The sequence below is a fragment of the Bacillus rossius genome, chromosome 2, assembly GCF_032445375.1.
Source record: "Bacillus rossius redtenbacheri isolate Brsri chromosome 2, Brsri_v3, whole genome shotgun sequence".
NCBI lineage: Eukaryota > Metazoa > Arthropoda > Insecta > Phasmatodea > Bacillidae > Bacillus > Bacillus rossius.
In genome coordinates this window covers 88371875-88392850 of record NC_086331.1, presented here as the reverse complement: position 1 = coordinate 88392850, position 20976 = coordinate 88371875, and the positions used below count along the sequence as shown (strand labels likewise).

At 35.2% G+C, this 20976-nt stretch overlaps 1 protein-coding gene across 21 annotated transcripts in view; it reads left to right on the top strand.

Annotated features, from left to right (window-relative positions):
• The window catches only part of LOC134529441 (uncharacterized), a 631226-nt gene that overhangs the window by 337517 nt on the left and 272733 nt on the right, over positions 1-20976 (top strand). Inside the window, exon 1 of one of the 21 annotated variants that reach the window (XR_010074600.1) lies at positions 5221-5353. The exons of the other annotated variants lie outside the window; for them this stretch is intronic. The gene's annotated coding sequence lies outside the window, so the exon portion shown is untranslated. Of the gene's footprint in view, positions 1-5220; positions 5354-20976 lie in introns of those variants that run through there. 21 annotated transcript variants of the gene reach the window in all.

Below are 20976 nucleotides of genomic sequence, written 5' to 3'. Positions count from 1 at the left end.
AGTTTCTAACAGGAAGATAAGGCGAGGCCTGCATGAAACACTTAACAAGCTCTTGCAGAATTTTAACGTGCGAAGTCAAAACTCTATTACAGAATAAAGTTTAAGCTGTATAATCACACCAATTTTGTCATTTCACTGTTCCCATCTAACTTTTTTCATGCTTGGAATTTTTTTACAGAATTTGGACGTTACTTATTTCTTGTAAATATAAGTCTCCAAATATTCATTTAAACTAAACTGTGCAAAACAATAATATTCTTATTGATAAAAATTAAAAACGTTTTTAGGCTTGTCCTTAGTTAACTGGTGTATATGCTGTAAATATCTGCGTTGCCATGTTAATAGTTTTATTGGATATCATACGACTACGTTTAGTTGAATTGACTATGGTTTTGTTCTTAACATGGCAATACTGTCCGATTGTCTGTCTCATATGCCATAGGCTAGTCTTGATAGCTGTAGTACATAACCAGGTTGGACTAATTTTTAAAAATGATGGAATTGAGGATGGTGCTTCGTGAATTAAGATCGAATCACTTTGAAACAAACACAAAAGTAAACTGCAGTTCCTCTGTACACCAGAACATTTTAGATACCACTTTGGCGAGAAAATTAAACAATTTTTGATACACGTTCGTTGAATTTAGTCTGTTTGTGCCTGAATGACGGAGCAGATCTCAGTTCCCGAAATGTCGCCACTGATTTGTCGCAGCAAGCCTATTATGTACGGCTGTGCTGTAGACGTTGTGTTGCCCATACTATATGTTTACTATCATCGTTGTGTTCGTCTGCTTGTCGCTATATTTCCAATATTATTTTTGTATTTAATGCTGTTCTTTTTGCAACTGTCTCGTCTTTGTTAGCCCAATGTGATCGTCTGTGCTGTAAATTATATTTTTTATTTTTTCTTCCCGAATTCCTTCCACGATATTTCTTGTGCTGTCTAGGTATTAAACATTTGACAAAAGCCGGTTTTGTCTTGTTATCCTTGTGTTTATGTATCTGTGTTGTGTCTTTGTTGTTCATTCTTGAAGGTTTCCTACGACACACAATGTAATCCAGCAATGGTGTATATCTGTGAAACTGTTTTAATTTATTTAAAGATGTGCAAATAGTCAATTTTACACCCCACCAATATTTTAGTTATTTATTAAAAATTCAACGTTTCTCTTTGTAAAAGTTTTGTATGTAAAATTAATGAATGTGTCTAAATTAGGTACGTGTTAGTAAAATTTGTTACTTAAAATTCTTTATCGTTGGAAGTCAACAAGAGTTATTCATATTATGAAATGCGTGAATTTAGTAACATTAGTAACATACGTAATATTATTTACTATCCCAGAAATTAAAAGAACTTCTAATGGTTCATAAACAAAATGAAAATATCTGCAAAAAAATTTGTAAAAAAATTGGTTACTGAAAAGTGTTTGAAAATGTATTTTTTATTAAAGTACATATAATTTAATAAAATCAGAGTTTGAGATATTTAAATAAAGTTATTATTTTAAGTTTTCTTAAAAATACGTTTTTTCCGGTGGATATTTTCGATATTACTGTGAATTTTTTATTTAGAAATCATGCAAATTGCAAATGCTTGTCAACAAAATCTTTCTTTACAGAGGAAATATTATAAAATGATTAAAAACTTTAATTTATTTAATTCAGTAAGATGAATGGGCATGAATAAAATAATAATAACAACCAAAAGGTGTCATTTAAAATATTGCTTAATGTTTAAGGTCTATCATATACAAGTTCAGAAGAGAGGTTAGGAAATGTAAATTTTTATTGTAATTGTGATAAGTGCTATTTAGGAACTAAGTTAATTTAAACGGAAATAAATGTATATTGAAATTTATTAATTTTTGAGTAAAGAACAAAATGTATAAAACACATCAAAATGTTAAAAATGAGTGACCACTAAAATTATTTTTGATTGAATTGATATATGAAGTAAAAAATGCAGTTAACATTAATTGGCTATAACACCATGAAGGAGTTCAAACCTTAAGTGAAATTCTATGTACGATATTATTGAATTAGAACATATATACCGAGTTTATGTTATGTAAAGCAATTTACCGAAATGATTTCAAAGGCCAAACTTTATTTTCTATACTTCCTTTTTTTGTGGATTCGTCTGATTTACCTTAAATTATTTGGGTACAACATGGTTGGTTCAGTGTGCAACGATGTCACGTGTACAAATAAATAAATAAAAATCATATATGTTTGAATACAGACAGTTGCTATGTTGTCTTGAAATTCATAACCATGAATAATTGTGTTACGAAAAATATTTGTTTGATGCTTGAATAGGACAAAATATTCATAAAAATTTTAAAGGTTTAAATATTTTGCAAATATACGTGCTTTATCAGTAAAATGAAAATGTAGCAATTTTCCATTTGAAAACATATTTACATAAAAAAAAGAGAAACCCCAAGCACCCAATCCAACACTGCCAACAGCCAGGTACATATAATATCCATTATTACAAGTCCAAGCTGATAGAAACTCTTTTCACACTTTCTGGACTTAGTGAAACTCACTCATACCAATTCGTGAACGCAACAATTTTTATTAGGGGTTCTTGGTAAGAGGTAAAATATTAATTATCTTTCATTTATCTGGAACTGACAATGATAATTGAAATACTTCCAAATACATTATAAGCTATAGTTGTCAGTAAGTTAAAACAAATTCTTCATTGTTACTTTTTCTCTTGTTCAGTAAGTATTTAATTTAAAACGTTTACATAGTATAACTGAAATTTAACTCGGGGACAATCTGCTAGCCTTAAATGGGCGTTAAAAATTATAATGTATACTATTTTATTATTTTTGCCAACAAACCATAAAGCAAAAACCAAACAAGGTTACAGTCTGGCACGCAGTCTTCTCGTGAGATAATGAGCGATGATTATAACATTTATAGCGGAAATACAAAGATGAAGATGAATTACAAGCCCCTCGAGTGCTTTTAAGAATCTGTACCGCGTTTTTCATGCTTAAAATTTATACTGAAAACATGCATTTTAGCATTTTAACTCTTATAAAAATACAATTTAAAACGATTATCAGAAACAGCACTACTATTTCGCCACTCAGCATGTTCTTAAACACTTTGTTTTTGTAAACAGACGCCGCTTGGATATCTTGAGAAGTTTTCAAATAGCGTGGTTTCTTCTGATGTATCTACGTATGCCCGGGTAGGCGGGGCTCTTGGTGACGCTCAGTCACATGCCTCCACTCAGAATTGCTCGCACCACCGACGAGCTGCTGGAATGTTCTGGGCGGGGAACTCCGCAGCGCACTTCCGGTCGCGACACGTCACCGCCTCGACCAATCCGCGCCGGCGCAGTACGTGGGTGGCCGGTTCACGCGGGAAGTAGCTTCTGCAGGCGACTGTAGGCAGGCAAGCCTAAACTTAACCGGGCTGGAGCCAGACACACGAATACTTCCGATCGTATCCGCAGTTTGCTACTATCTAGAGAAAATTCATAGTCGGAATTTAAAAAAAAGTTATGCGAGAATTTGTAAGTTTATTTGATTTTAGAGTATTTTAAATGTCGCTGATGTATTTAAGGTATTAAGGTTGAGGTTATTATTTTATATTTACATTCGACATATAATTAATTTTAGTGGCTGAACTGTTACAAAATTATATGTATATGATTTAGTTTTGATTAACCATGTAAAATTTTAAAAATTATAAGGATTTTTAATCAAAGTTAAATTAAAAAATTTTCTTAGAAGAACTTAAACCATACACGAATTAGCCAGTAGCATTGCCTTTAAACCAATACAGTTTCAAACAGGGGTAAGCTCCACCCCCCGGTACATTCAATAGAATTAAAGGTCACCGGTTTGTGAACCAAACGTAAACAATAACGCTTCGGCTAGGCGAAGTTTCTCGCGAAGCTTATTAAATAGATTTTTTATGAACTGGACAAAAATGAATGCTGTGACCACACCCGTTTTCTACGGGCCAGGTTTTGGTTATTAATTGTCTTTAAAAAAATTGGCATTACTGTAATTAAAAAAAAATTCAGTACTTAGAAGGTAAAACCGTTTTTAATTGTGCGAAACAAAATTTCGTCACCATTAAACCAAAGGTATAGAAGTGAGTGAGTAATTGAAAAAGTCATAGCATTGTGTTGACTCAAGTAGGGACTGTAGACCTCTCTTGAGCCAGCATGATGGCCGGCTGGGCCTCACTCTACAGTAACGTCTATGGATGATGTCTGCTCTAAGAGTTAGATGGCCTGCAGTTCACCAGTGCAGCGATAAGGTCTACTCGCCAAGCCACTGGGACAACGGGGCATGTTGTGCTCGCCCCGGTTTCCAGTTATCGCGAGTCAAGTTGCAGAGCTATCCTTCCGCACCTCGTACTCCGGCGAAGGTCGCGCATTGGGAAGGGCGCAAATCAACTGCATCTGGTTACTAAGACTTTTGCGTTACGTGTTGGATTATCGTTGATACTCCCGTTTCCCCACCAGTTCATTCCGTCAATGTTACATTTTCAACTAATCACCTAATTTATAATGTATTAGAGCTTATTGTGTAGTCGACAGTGCAGAATTATCATGCTGTGAGAACGTCAGGTAGGTCACGGCTTCCTTATTCCCACATCGTAACATTATTTGGAGTTACTATATTTGGAATTGTGCATCAAGGGCTCATAATCAGATCAGCGCCAAACACTCATAGGCATTGCTCTTAATAAAGATAATATATTCTGTAAATTATTATCTTATAAATATTATCACTAGCTGATATACCCGGTGTTGCCCGCGCCTTACGCCTATTTTACTATAGTATATATTAAAATAATACATATAGTATATTATACATATTATATTATTAAGATCCGAAAGTGAAAATAAGCATTAACAACATATTAGCCGTTGCCAGGAGACGGAGAAAGCATGAACAATTTAATAGCGAAATTGAATTAAGAACAACCAAAATTCTTTTTGAGAGGTGTGTAGAAAAGGGGATTTTTTTTTTTCAAAATCTAATGTAGATAATGTTACTCTTTTTTCGTAGTTCAAGTGTGCAAAATTTAAAAAGCTTAGAACAAAACTGTAGATTCCGTATGAGAAACAAACAAACAAACGGAAACTCTTGTTTGTATTTTTTAAACTTCGACTTATTCGAGAAAACTGGAGGAGGAAGGAGACATGTGTTGTGTTAAGGAACCGTCCCGCCATTTGCTTGGAGCAATTTTGGAAAACTGATTCAACCTAAACCAGGATGGCCGGAGCGGTATTCGACGCCGGTCCCCTGGAACGGGAGTCGAGAGTGTCACGCGCTGTGCCACCACGCTCCACGACACCGGAAATGTTAATGTGAGTGGTGAACATTTCGAGATAACCTGTTTGAAACATCACCTAAAGGCATTTTGCCTGTCTCGCAGTGTCACATTTCAATAAAACAAATGTTGCAATATTACAGCACAACTTGCATGTTACAAATATTTACGATACATGTTGGCTATTTTACGATTTGTGTTTATTTATGTTTGCCGGGCAGGTTTCCCCACCTACTTACTTGCTAACATTCTGAGTGCTGACGAGACTTAAATGCGATTAATTTTTTTTAATCTTGATTCAATTTCAGAAAATAAATTATATAATATTATTGCTACAAACATCAATTTTAAACCGTAGCCGCCAACATCCACTATTTCAACGAGTATACACAGATATATAGGCTACTTGCCAGACCGCGTCCTTCACTTCCACGGGAGTTGTATTAGAGCGATTTAAACGTGTTTAGGTAATGGCCTCTATACATTGCTTTAGCTAGGTAAAAAGGTCGGAAACATTTGTTTTTATTAAATAAATTAAATCCTTGAAAACCTTTAGCAGAAAATTTGTATTATACACTCGGTAACAAACACATGAATTAGCGGCAATCTACTAAATTTTCCACCTTTTTTCTTAAGATACGATCGTTATATGTTCATATATGTTTCTTTATTAAAAAAAACTGTTAAAATGTGTATTTTTAAATTTAATATGTCAGCTTGTGCCTGGTAAAATATTAAGTGAAAATATTTTACGAGTCTTTAAATTATCTAATTATCTGTTCATTGGATACAACCTACAATAGCGATGTTTATTCACCTGGAAATACGCAAGAAGTACACAGATTAGTTTACTTGCCTAACTGGATGCTTTTCTTCTAGTTCGGAAAGCCTTTGTTATGTCACTTCCGGAGACAAGTACATACAAGTATGTACTCCACGCTAACTCAGTTACGCCCTAATATCGGTCACTAAAATGTGCGCTTCCAACGCCATGTTTTTGGACAATCCAAACACGATATAGTGGTTTACCGACCGCAACATTATACGCTCATTATACGCAGCTTTACGCGAAAGAAGATTTAGGATAATTTTCAGTGTTTGGTGTATTAATTACTGTTCTTAGTGCAGCTGTCTCTTAATTTTTTAGCGCCTACTGTTCGTCTTATTTGTGATACTATCCTTACTAATTTCTTCCACGGAATTCTCTGTGCGTCGGTATATTTATTACTAGCAGCCCGACCCGGCTTCGCACGGCTATACTAATGGAAAAAAATTAAGCCACATCTCCCATTTACAGTAATGGTAAATAAAAAAAAATCAATGAAAATTTATTACAATGCTGTATAATGTACCGGAGAGAAAATGAATAGCACCGATGGTTTCCCGACTCGTGCACGCAACGTACAACTGATGTACCCGTACTTCGCTACGGCATTATACAGGCAGATCACTCTTGCGCCGCTCATTATACATGCCCCTCCTTGTGGGTACGCCACTGCCGCGCGATGCCCGTTGCCATGGAGACGCAGAAGGCATGAAAAATGCAAAATCCTGTTCTCATGCAGACAAAGTACCCACTGTTGCCTGGTTTTAACCACCCATGGGATCTAATTTTTGGAAAAAGTCATCTTGCGTAACATAAGGAACATTACTGTGAAGTTTCAAGTCTGTAAAATATATATACTTGAAAAAAAAGGGCAATTTTTGATATTTAAAGTATCCGCAAAATTTCAACGGGATGAGGACTGCACTAACAATGAAATAGTCGTTGCCATAGAGACTAATGAAGCATCAACAAAGCAACAGCTGTTTCCAGGGTGATTTCCTACCAAAAACTGGAAATTTTGATATATTACGCCCCCGAAACTCCCCTTGGGATCGGATTTCCGCAGAATACGTTCTTAGTGAACGTCTACATCATAAAATGTGTAACTATGCTAAATTTAAAGTCTATCGGGTGTATAGTTTTAGAGATCTCGTGATGAGTGAGTCAGTGAGTGGTATTTCGCTTATATATATGTGTGTATATATATATATATACACACACACACACACACAAGTCCTTGTCAGAATTGTAACGGGAGAGGAAAATTATTGATGGTCCGAAAAATGAAAATTAATTAAAAATAATAAAAATAATTCTAGTAAAAGAAAAAAAACAAATTAAACACAGAGAGAGGAAAAAAACAATAGTTTAGGTTTGCGATTTAAAGTGATAAAAATTATTTAAATACTAATTTAACTACTAATTTAACTCTTATGAGGGTACTGATTGCTTCGTTGTTAATATCACACAGGTGTTTTTTACTTGTATGGGAAAGTTAAGAATGATAAGGCATCTAGTGCGTGGCAACAATGTTAATAGGCAATAGGAAATAAACTTCTAGCGCCTGCGGCATTGTCAACACACACTTCGTACGTGTACTGCATGTTGTATCTAACCCCCTCCAACGCATTTGATTCTAAATTGGACTTTTAGTAAGGATCCCTAATGTTATTGATAATATAATAGAGCCTATAGCCTTCCTCGATAAATTTACTATCCAACACTGAAAGAACTTTTCAAATCGGACCAGTGGTTCCTGAGATTAGCGCGTTCAAACAAACAAACTCTTCAGCTTTATAATATTAGTATAGATTTGACATCGCTGATTTTGGTCTTTTTAAAGTATGTTTGTGTATTTATCTTTCTTTGTCAGTTGTTTAGGTTTTCTCTATGACATAAAGTGTGAAGCAGCAATGATGTATGTCTAAAATAGTTTTGAATGACAATTATATTATCGGTTCATATCTTATTTTAGTCTAAGGTGATAATTAGTGATGGGCAATATCACATGCTTTAAATGATCGTTTATCAACTCTCTTCGCGTAAGATATCCTATGAACTTTTCTTTTTTTCTATAATAAAGATGGAGAATGCCGAGCCCAAATTTAAAAATAGGTTTTCTCGCTAGTTTTCCACCCTTGTTTTTATTTCTATATATTTTTAGATTAGGCATATTTTCTGTTGATGAAATGCGGATATAAGATTAAATAATGAGCCTTAAAGCATCTTGAATGCATAGGAATGTGTCGTGGCTATAGTTAAATAAAAAAATGTCAATTTTACACAGGTTTTTTTAGGTGTTAAACTTAATGCTGATTGGTAGAAACTCGAAAAATTTCTCGGATTAATTTGTAGTCAGGCTAAAATTCACAATCCTGTACATAATCTACACTCACATTCCTTTCACTGGCTGATTCCTTACTGCAGAAGCTCCCTTTCTTGGAGTGGGTCAATGTGACTCGGTCTCTCTACTGCTAGCTGGTAGTTGAGTGGCCCATAGTCATAAAGGGGAGTGGCGAGAAAATCATCAAAGAACTAGCAAAGGCATGAATGTTTGTAGTCTACCTTGCGACCTAAAAAAATCCGCGATTGGTCAAGCGAACGTATCGCGTGTTTGTAGGCACAGTAGAAGTCGGCCACACACACTCACTGCTGCGCAGCATAGCCTGCGCTCTGCTTTGATACTCTACTTCGATACTCTACATCGATACTCTACGTCGATACGCTATACGGCCGTGGCCACTTCCTGTTTCGAAGTGTTCAGCTTATCGCCGGCTGATTAATGCACAGGAAATGCCGACATTTATCTGGGCTTTGCTAGTCGCTTAAGGCTGTGAGTTTCAGCGAGCTTAGCATCGTTTCGGTACGCAGTGGCGGATACAGGAATTTATTCCGGGAGGAAATTAAAATAAAGGTGTATAAAGAAAACTTTACATCATCTTCAAGGGTTTTGGACAGTTACATTATCAGGCTAAACATGCATCACGCTAAGAATGTTGTTTGTGATATCATGTGTTGTAACAACCCAACTTGCAGCATCATAATAACACACGGTATTCACCGATATCTCGCATATATTTCACATCCGATGTCAGTACGCGTATGAACCTTGCGGTTTTTACTGTGCCATTCATGGGAAAAATTTTAAGTTGTGAAAAAGAAGTGATTTAATGGGCTTAAAATCTCGTCGACATGGGTTCATTACAGACGATAAACGTTAATGGAGCATTGATGGAACGAATGGGTGAGGGAAACAGGAGTATCCCAAGAAACCCCACCGGCTTACGGCATCGTCTGCCACGTTTCCCACTTCCGAAATATCTCGCGTTCGACTCTGCCTGTGAGAGAGGAGTGATCCGACCAACCAATCACATACTTCCTGTACGAGCATTGGCTTTTGTTCACATAAATTATTGAAGTTATACTTATTTAGGCGCATTATAAAAAAAACATGAGAGTGAATTTTTCACGATGCGCGCGCACCATGCAACGAAATTTTCACAGATTGCAGAAAAGGCTACATGCAAGATAAAAGCTACATACAAATAAAAATTATTATGTGCTTTTAAATATTATATTTTAGTGATTGATATTGAATACTGATTCATATAAAAAAAAAACATTTATTTATTGTGTTTGTGATATCATGTGTTGTAACAGCTCAACTTGCAACACCAAAATAACACTGCATTTACCTTACTGCATGGACCTTCAAAATTTAATAAACAGTTGCCGAAATTGACATCAGTTTTGCAAAATATTGACCAATTGACCGAAAATTCACCAAGATGTCCCATTATTTCCCGTTTTCAAGAAAAGGTTTCCGCCAAAAAATCTAAAAAAAAAAGTAAAAAACAAAATAAAAAATATTTTAAAGAGACAATTTCCCATCAAAAGTTCGAAAAATCGAAATGCCCCAAAATTTGTTTGTTATTAAAAGAACTCAAAATTACCGAAGGGGGCTTAAATTTTCCATCTACCAGTTCTCAGAAATTCCCTAAAGACCTTTGACCTTTACCAAGACTGCCATTTTGGATTAGGGCTACCCTGGTCGTGGCCGCCATCTTGGATTCCGCCATTTTAAATTATCACTTCATAGCCACCACCATTGTTTATATAAATTTCCGCCATTTTGAATTATAACGTCGCTTCCGCCAACTCATGTGCTGCCATTTTTATTTATGATATCACGTTTGCCGTATTGAAAATACGCAATGCTTATTAAGAAAATTAGGGAAATATTTAATTAAAATTTATACTATTTTTAGTAAAAAACGCACTTAATTAATGGATCTTGGAGTCCTCGGTTCGAACCGATTGAGGCCCTAAATAAATAATCCTTCTTCATGTATTTCCTTAATCAGAATGACCTCCCCCCTGAATTAATAGCAATGAATGTGCATATTTCTCCAACCAGTATAACATCATGTCGGCCATCGTGAATCCGCCATTTGGTTTTCGTCTGGTAGAGATCACTGACACCATATTGATTTAATTTTTACCTGCTAGAGAACAGTTGTGCCAATCATTAAACTTTCTTATCATCCAACATCTTGTCGGCCATCTTGATAATCTGTAATTACTAAACTTAAAAGTCCGGAATTTATTGATTGATTTGATCGTTTCCTGTCCTCGGTTCGATCCTTGGGCAATGAAAGAAATGTAATTTTTGCCAAAAGCACATGTTTTATTCAATATGGTGAAAAAACCTAAAAAAAAAAAAGTGAAATTCCTAATCTACCAGCCTCCGGTAACCCACTGATATTTTTTGGCAGCCACGTTAAAAATCTTTTATTATTAAACTAAAAATATTTAAAAGAATTGCTTATTAATATAATTATTGACTTAATAGAATTTCCGTTATTGGTTCGATTCTTGGTCAACGCTAAGAGTAATAAAGTTTAAAATCATAATTTAAATTTGTTCATTACCTTTCTTCGAGTTTTTGATCATTCTCACTACAAAAAAAAATATTCTATACAGGTTACCTACCCGGGCGAATAAATATGTTACTCGATATCACTATGCGTATATTGAAGGTTGTTTTCGGCGCGTCTTATGATTACTAGAGTGCCAATTACATATAGACCAAGTGTCTCCGAATTATGAGGTCTTCTTTGTTAGTACTAAGTATGTTATAGTTCCAAGTAAAAACCAATGACAAGTATATATAACGAGTGTCTCTGAACCAAGAGTCCTTGATTTTCGATACTGGGAATACCCTTTAACCAAGTCATGTACAATGTAAAACATATAAGCGAAGTGTATCAAAACCACAAGGACAGATCGCGTACAATGTATCCGAACCACGAGACCTTTTTCGATACTTGACATTTCTTTCAAACAAGTCATGATCAATGCAAGCTTTTAGAACGAGTGTCTACGAAGCGAGAATACATTTTTCGTCGATACTTTTTATATATTTTTAAACAATTATGAACTTTTTCAAAGAGTTAAGTGTCTCCGAACTCTCGACCTACAGTATGGATATAATAAATTACAATCTAATAAATAACCAAGCATGTTTTACCCTGACAATAGGACCAAGAATCCCTTAAAAAGGTTTTACGCTTACTAAACGACCAAGAGGTTTTGAACCATTGAATAGTCAATCCTGACTACAAACTTGACTATGCATTTTTAACGAAAAGACCGCACATTTGGACGAGGATTCGAATGGACAAGATATGATAGGATACGATTCCATCAGTAGGTTAATATTTCATCAGTAGGATACGATCAGCAGGATACAGTAGGATACGATCGGCAAGATACGATAGAAAACAATCCCAAAAGTAGGAACGATCGCTTGTATACGATTGCAGATATGGTAGGATAAGATCGAAGAATATGGTAGGATACGATTTAAGGATACACAGTATAATACGACCGCAGGATACTGTTGTATACGTTCGGTACTATGAAAAACATTTTACACTTACTGTAAGACCAATAGATTTTGAACTATTTAATATTGTGTCCTGACTACAGACATGACTACGAACATTCATTTAGGACACATAGTTGGACAAACTCTCATCATCTAGGACACACAGGAGGACACACTCGTCATCTACGACACACTTTCAACAAAAAGGGGGTACACATTCGTCGTCAAGGACACGCATATGGATAAACATACGTCATCGAGGGCATATATTGGAAGCAAATAGGACAACATCTGGACACACATCAACGTAAAGGACGAAAATTTGGAAGAATATTCAACTCAGTACAATACGATCAGTAGGATACGATTAGTAGGATACGATTGCAGGATACGGTAGGATACGATCGACCGGATACGAAAGGGCACGGCTGTATCTGGCTACAATTTTTTCAATTGCTTCTACTGCTCTGATTTCTCCAACTGAATTTGTGTCTAACTGCTCCAATTCTATTTGGCTCCAACTGATTTAAATTGCATTTTGCTTGAACTGGCCCCGATTGTTGGATAGGCCTTATTATTTATTAGTCTCCATTTTGTTAGTCATTTGTGGCGATATTTACATCTTCAAGTTAGAAGTTGTATCACGAGAATTCTGTACTACTTAGAAATTATATTAACTTACGAGAAATAAAGCAGTAGGTCTATATATATTTTTTTAAATCCAAAATAAAATTTATTTTTTACTTTTATACACATGCAAGTAGATGTAGTCATTATTGTATGTAGGTATTCCGCACTTCTTAGTTCACAATGTATAGTCCATGTTAATTTGTGCTAAATAATTTACATTTACTGACTTAAGTAAAGTTTTGATTTAAAATGTTTTTAAATTAATGCTTTAAGTTGTATTTTGGTGTATTATGGTGTACTAATTTGCATTTATGTAGTGTATGGTGTACTGACATTCTATTCGGTGTTATTTCGTGCAAGTGTTAGCAAGAAAAAGAAACTTACCATCCGTTTATGTCACGAACCTGTTAACAGGCACCGTAAACATATTTTGTTAGTTCGTCGTGTCTGATTGTTAGCGAGAAAATTTTATAGTGAATTTGCGATAAAACAAAAATAACACAGAAACGTTCTTCAATGAAATGCAAGTTAATACGCTGTGTGTATCTCATGGTTGTTAGGGTCTTATTATATTGCGTAATCAATTTATTCCGCTGCCGTCATCTTCCTTACATTTTTATTATTAATATTTTTAAAATCTCTACGGTATTATGTTTTAAGATGTGCCTTATAGTCATTTAAATCGTTATCATCCATATTAAAGTCATTTTAATAACCATGGTCAAGATAAATTTATTATTATTTTATTACATTCATTTCCACTGTTTTGGTCTCAAAACGTCTTCGTAGCCTTCCATCTTGTCAGCATCAGGTGCTTACAATTATGTAACATTCATAATTCGTTGTATTGTTAAGGAAGTCGCTGTTAATGTGGGATGCAGGATACTCGCTCACGGTCCCAAGAGAACGAAAGCTTCGCTAGACCTTAAGAGGAATATCGAAAATCGTATCCTATTGATGGGATCGTATCCTACCGTATTCTGCGATTATATCCTACTGATCGTATCCTATATGGGATCATATTCTGTCGATTATGTGTAATTGTCGAGTTGAATGTTTGTCTAAATGTGCGTTCTTTTCGTTAAATGTGCATAGTGAAAATTGTAATCAAGATTGAATATTGTGCCATTGCACAATTTGGTAATGCGCATACTCACTTTGTCTATCTATTTTATAGTTATGGTTTTTACTTTATTTTGTATAGCAAACTCTTGAATTTGAATTTGTAAATTATTTTGTAACCAACATGTTCAGCATAATTTATATATATATATATATATATATATATATATATATAAAGGACAAGTTTGTGTGTTAAAATTCCTATATTAGTTGTACAATAAAATGGTTTTGCTTTTGTCCATAATTTTGACTTGGGAAAGTGCACCATAGTGTAACTCTATTTTTTATATGTGAAGTCTTTCATGTCTCAACTCTATGGTCTTCTTCAGTTGCACAAAATAATCGTTTTTTTAAGCATGTCGGCCATAATGTAACTGTTCTAAGCTCCGGCCGTTACTTAATCTGTTGACATCAATGTCTTAATTTCTTCTCCGTACACCGCAAGTGGTGAGTAAAATCGCATATTCCTTGGAGAATATGTGGAAATTATATTTCGTTCTGTATCTTATTTTGTCATATATTTATGTACAGTGTGTGTGCGGAAGACGTGGGTGGCCATGGGCACGATTACTTCGTGACACATAACTTCTTCGTCACCTGAGTCAGGATGCTCCTCAGTGCCTGCTGCAGCTCGTCTAATCAGGAAAGATTGTCTTCTTTGTTACATTCTGCACGCAGAAGAGCAACCATGAGCCACTACACATCTAAAGAAAAAATTTTACCTAGCATTTTCGGCATTGTTTTGGATTAATTTTTTTTTTTGGACTCAGCCTATGCTATACATAACCTACCATCAAAATCAATGTGTTTAAGTAAAGTTAAGTATCTAAAGGGGCCCCTTACCTTAACATTTATTTTTACTGTCAGTATGACTGTATACTCACCATTCGATGTTAACCTTGTTATTGTTATTACTTAAATTAAACCAAAAAAAGAAAGGAAAATATATGGAACAAAGAAACGATATCGTTGTATTTATTTAACTAAAACCACTGACTATATTAATTTTATAACTAGTTAATATTTAACTATTTTATCCACCGTGTTTATCCTGTGTAATATGGCCTCCCCAGTCGGCTCAAGGTTCTCATGATTTTACTACATGCATAATGGGGCACCATTGAGCCCGTTTACCATGTTTTCACTGTTGACTTCTGTGCCTCCCTGGTGTTTTGGCCAGGTAGAAGGATCAGAGTGCGGCAGAATATTTAATGGTTCAAAACCTCTTGGTCTTTCAATAAACGTAAAACTTTTTTTCAGGGATTCTTGGTCCTCAAGTAAGCATAAAACATACTTAAGAGGCCGTGTCAGTAAATCTTTATTTCCAATATTCTGATCTAGAAGTTCTCTCTTTTAACAGTGAGATTTAGTGGCTTATTCAACTGAAGTAACTGTAGCCGCAGCGCGTGATAAAGCTACTATACCCTTATCACAGGATTAGTGGGAAGGTTGACAGCTCCAGCGTACTCTACGAAAAATGTAGCTGGTTCCTCGACAATCTGAGAGGATGACAATCTGACCGGCGGCTCACTAGGAAATTGCGGATGCAGGGATTCAGAATCAAGAAACCGCACATTTACAACTGTAGTATGAGTCGTATCTAAAAATTTTAATACTTTAAACGTATCGGAATACAATTAATCTTCAAACATGTGGTAATTATTCTTTATCTGGATGTAATATTCCGTGAAAAATAATGTTAGTTGACATTAAAAAGTATACGAAATTCATCATTTAACGTTTTAAAAGGATAATAACATAAATTCATATGCTTAGATATTGCATATGCATTACACACAATCTAAATACAATCTCACTTAAGTCAGACTACCTAATTTTTTACAATGCACCATCATATAGTTTAACAGAGGTAGGAGAACCTCTTATCGAGTTTGTTTCAAAGAATTTAAGTTTACAAATATTGCTATTTATCTTATTACGATATGTATTTTTATGAATAAGATTTTACAAAAAAAAAATTGAATTGATTACATTACACTTTAACATTACACAAGACTAAAACACTAACAAAACTTAATTTTATATATTGCTGTAGCATATTAGAAGACGAAATAACTCACAAGACTAACATTAAGAGGGCTGCATTACAAATTTACTTTACAGAGGAGAAAATATCCTTTAAAGAAATTTCATTTCCTCATTGATTGCATAATACTGCCGTTCATGTGATCGTAGATATAAAGTATTGAAAAAAATATATTCCATTATGTTTATGTAAATATTTTGAAAACGTTATTGCCTATAGATGCTCATTATTTAAATAATAAAGAATCTTTTACTTTTATGTACTGAACAAACAAAATACTTATAAGTTAATAAGAATAAGCTTAGTTGAGTAACATCTTCAATTTGTATTGATTTCAATGTACATATCGAAAATCATGTACAATGAATGCAACTGATTGAATTCAATAAATATTTGATCTTGTGAAACGACCATAATGGTGATGTAGATAATTATAGATGCTCACATGCATTTTGAGAGTCCGTATAAAGCCTATTACAATTCTATAAGTATACATTAAAATGCTTTTAAAATAGACATGTGTAATATAATTAAAACTTGTTTACGTAAGATCATCACAAAAAAAATTAAAATCCTTTAACAGTAAGTTATGTTTTATAAGATTTTAACAAAATACACATACCATAAGAGAATATTAATCATGCCACATAATTCAACACAAAATACTCATTCCAGTAGGCGCTACGTAAAAATAACTTCTATTTTTATGCTGATAACTTTGCATTGTTTTATATATATCATTATATCTAACTTTTAATATTCTCTACACATTAACTGAAATTAATTATTTACAGAGTCTTAGCAAATGTTCGTCTGTACCACATACAGTTCGTACGATATCTCTACGTGAAACACATACAGTTCATTATTAGTAATTTAAATTATATTTCCATGAACATAATGAAATTAGTATAGGGCCTAGGTTGTTCACTGTTGAGTAGGTACTTTTGAAGTATTTTCATTGTGAGTTAACATACATACCAAATGCCATTCTTCCAGTAAAGTTACAAAGAAGACAACAATATAATATAAGTATGTATGTAGTACCATATTTTAAACCCCTATTAAATGAATATTAACTCAATCTCTTTTCTGGACTATTAAGTAATATTTTTTTATTACTGTTATTTGTAACTTAAATAAAATGACAACTAACAAATTAGTAAAATATATAATTACGTGCGATATAGTGTGACATTTTTACTTGGACGGCAAACGAATATAATAAAATGTCTATGACAATGTTAACTTTACTCATTATTATGGAAAGAAACAAAATGGGCAGTTAAGCATATTCTAGGCTGACATTTAAAAATGCTCAATTCAAAATGAACATTTCTTCCCGATGTTGTATGGTCGCGAATAATACATTCGTATGGCGTCACATCAGCGGAATATTCCCTTGGCATAAATGTGTGAAGTCTGTGGCACTTATGGAGAAGTAAACCTTCGCTCGAACACGAAAACAAATGAACGAACAGCTTTTTTTTTATGGGATGTGCAATCGGAGACCCCTGGGGTGGTTGAAGAGTGTCAGGTCGGTCGCCAGACCAGATAGTAAAAGCTCAGGGGCTGAGGATAGAAAATGCCTATCTCCAAATTATTAAGTATAAATGTTGTCATGTAATAGTTAAAGACTTGATTACACCCAGGTTTTTAAACCCATCATGATCATGAAGACACTGATAGGAAGGTAATGTGCAAAACATTTCAATGGCCTTTTCAGTTTTTGCTAAATAATTATAAATATAAGCAAAATTTCACTGTATCTGGACAAATAAAAATATTGATAATATTATTTTCATCACATAAATAATATATGATATGATAACTAAATTTGAAAAAAAAGTGGTTATGTTAAATGTATTGTATACTTTCAGTAGGCAAAATTTCCGGCCCCTACCTCTTATAGACTTTGAGAAAAACTGCCTTTTAAAATAACATTGATATAGATAGGAGCGCAAATTTGTGACACGGCCTCTTAATTGGTTTATTTTCTTGTAATGGATTATATCCTTGCTGTAGATCGACATTTCTGAGACTCTTGTCTGGTTGAAAAATGTCGTATGTGTCTCAAAGATAAAGAAGTTCGACGAACAATCTCTCATGGTTCGGAGACACTCGTTCTATATGCTTGTCATTGGTTATGACTTGTTTGAAAGTAATGCAAAAGCAGTATAGGAATGGGGATTCTGGCACTGGAGCTAGAGTCAGGATTAGGATGGGGTCGATGACCGACCACCCTGGCATCACGGCGTCTCTCTTGGATGACATTAACTTTGACCTTGACTGTTGACCTTGAACTTTGACCTTGACTGTTGACCTTGAACTTTGACCTTGACATTGAACTTTAACCTTAACCTTTGACCTCAGTCGCCATATTGTATTCCGCCATCTTGGCATCGAGTGCTCCAGACCCCGAATGTTGCAATTTTCGTTACAATCGCCACCTTTAATTCTAATAACATGTACACCATCTTGGATCTGATGTCACAGTCTTTTTTTAGAATCTGACGACAGCTGCCATCTTGTAATTGAACACCCCACTTCATAATTTTACATTTTTCGTTACGGCCGCCATCTTGAAAATCCATAATTTTTATGCTATAAAACATGAAAGTACTAAAAATGAATTAATTAAATTTTAACTAAAAATACACTTAATCATGGAGTAAGGAGTCCTCGGTTAGAATCTGACGAGGTCATTTGATTAAAAATGTCAGCGTTTCCTTCCTCCACAAAAGCCACCGGCAGACTGAATTCCCACCACTAATGTGAAGGTAGATATTACGCCAGACAGTATAACGTTAGGGCAGCCATCTTGGGTCCGCCATATTGTTTTTTAGTAATTGATACAAGGAGCACTAGTGTCACGTACCACACATTCCATCTGCTAGAGGTCACTGTCGCCATTTATGTTTATTTTTGCCCGATAGAGTGGAGTTGTATTTATTACCGTGGTGTCCACCATATTGTTAACCATCTTGGCCATCATCTTGAAATTCTTTAAATGTTAACCTAGAAATTCGGGAAAAATTCCAAAAAACATAAAAAAAATTCATGTTAAAATAATACTTATTCTATCGATATCCATCCTTAGTTATAGCCTTGTTTGATACAATAAAAATCATTTAATTAAAGTTACCGAAAAATGAAAGGTTTGAGAAAAAACATCATTACAAATAAAAAATTATTACAGAAATTCTACAAGTACAAAAAAGAACAAGCAAATTACAAGCATTGCTCGATGTCTACAGTCTTCTTAGAAGGCAAAACGATTCCTTTGCATGCCTTGTTCTGTGTTTTCGGGGCATCTCCACATGACAGTCGATTAAGCAGCCACGTCCAGTCGGTGGCCAGGTACATCCAGTCGGTTGGAGAGGGTAACATGCTAAGTTGGTGACAAGGTAAATCCAGTCGGTGGCTAGGAACATCCAGTCGGTTACTTAGGCTAACACGTCAAGTTGGTGGCAAGGTACGTCCAGTCAGTGACCATGCACATCAGTCGGTTGGCCAGACAAGACTATTCAGTGACCAGGAACGCATGCCCAGTAGGTGGACAGCCACATCCAGTTGGTTGTCTATGAACGTAAGATAGGATGGCAAGATAAGCACGATTAATCGGTTGGTCAGGCTAACACCATGTCGATGACAAGGTACGCCCAATCGGTGGCTAGACACATCTATTCAGTGGACAGAAACGCATGTCCATTAGATGGCCAGACACATCCAGCTGGTAGCCAGCTGCATCCAGTAGGTGGTCAAATACATCCAATCAGTAGCCACGAGGTATTTTTCGTTGATACTCGGCGAACATTTTAAACAGTTCATGTACAAAATCATGCGCATAGGCCAAGCGTTTCCGAACCATGAAGCCAGGTCATTTACAATGTTAGATGTATAGGCCAAGCATCTCCGAACCAAGAGTTATTAATCTTCGATACGCGACTAACATTTCAATAAGGTCATGTTCAATGTCAGGTATATAGACCAGTTGTCTCCGAACCATTACGCGAACCATGTCCTGAGTAAAGACTTATAGATGCACATTCAAAAAAAGGAAACACATTCAAAAAAGAAAGCACAGTCGTCAAAAAGGAAGCACATTTAGAAGTACAATCAACAAAAAGGAAATACATTTAAACGAAAAGGAATCAGCTTTGAACGAACATTCAACTTAGTAGCATGCGATCAATTTACGGTAAGCTAAAATGTCTCCAACTGTCTTTGGCTCAAACAGTCTTTGACTTTTACTGTCTTTGGCTCAAACAGTCTTTGAATTTTACTGTCTTTGGCTCTAACAGTTTTTGACTCCAAATGTCATTGTCTCCAAAAGTATCTGGCTCCATTGGTCTTTGGCTCCAATAGTAACTGGCTCCAAACGTCATCAGCTCCAAACTACATTTGCTCCAAAAGTCATTAGCTACAAAAGTCATCGGCTCCTAAAACCATTGCCTCCAAAAATAATCGGCTCCAAAAGTCTTCGGCACCACAAGTCTTCCGCTCCAACAGTCTTTGGCCCCAAATATCATTCATTGGCTCCTAAATTCATTGGCTCCAACCGTCTTTAGCATAAAATGCCATTGGCTCCAAAATTAATTGGCTCCAAAAATCTTTGGCTCCAAAATCATCGGCTCCAACAGTCCTTGTTGGCTCCAACAGTTTTTGGCTCCAAAATTCACTGGCTCTAAAAGTCATCAGCTCCAAAAATCATTGGTTCAAAATGTCATCGGCTCCCAAAATCTTTGGCTCTAACAGTATTTAATTTCAAAAGTCATTGGCTCCAAAAGTCATCGGCTCCAGATGCCTTAGGCCTAACTGCTCCAGCAACATGTGGCTACAAGGCGACTTGGCTACGAAGCTACAAGACAACAAGTCTTTGTGGCGACAAAGGCCACTTGTCTTATAAGCTACAAGTCTACGAGGCTACGAGATTTCATGGCTCTAACTGTCTTTATTTCTATTCAGCTGCGAGAGTTAATTTATTTCGTGCTAAAGAACTTGTTGCAAGTAGTCTCTATTCTTGCCAACAGATGTCATCATGTGTTGTGTTGAGGTATATATTATTTATATTTTTATGTGGGATGCGAGATGCTCACTCATGATCGCAATAGAAGAAGGGCTTCGATAGACATGAAAGAGAAT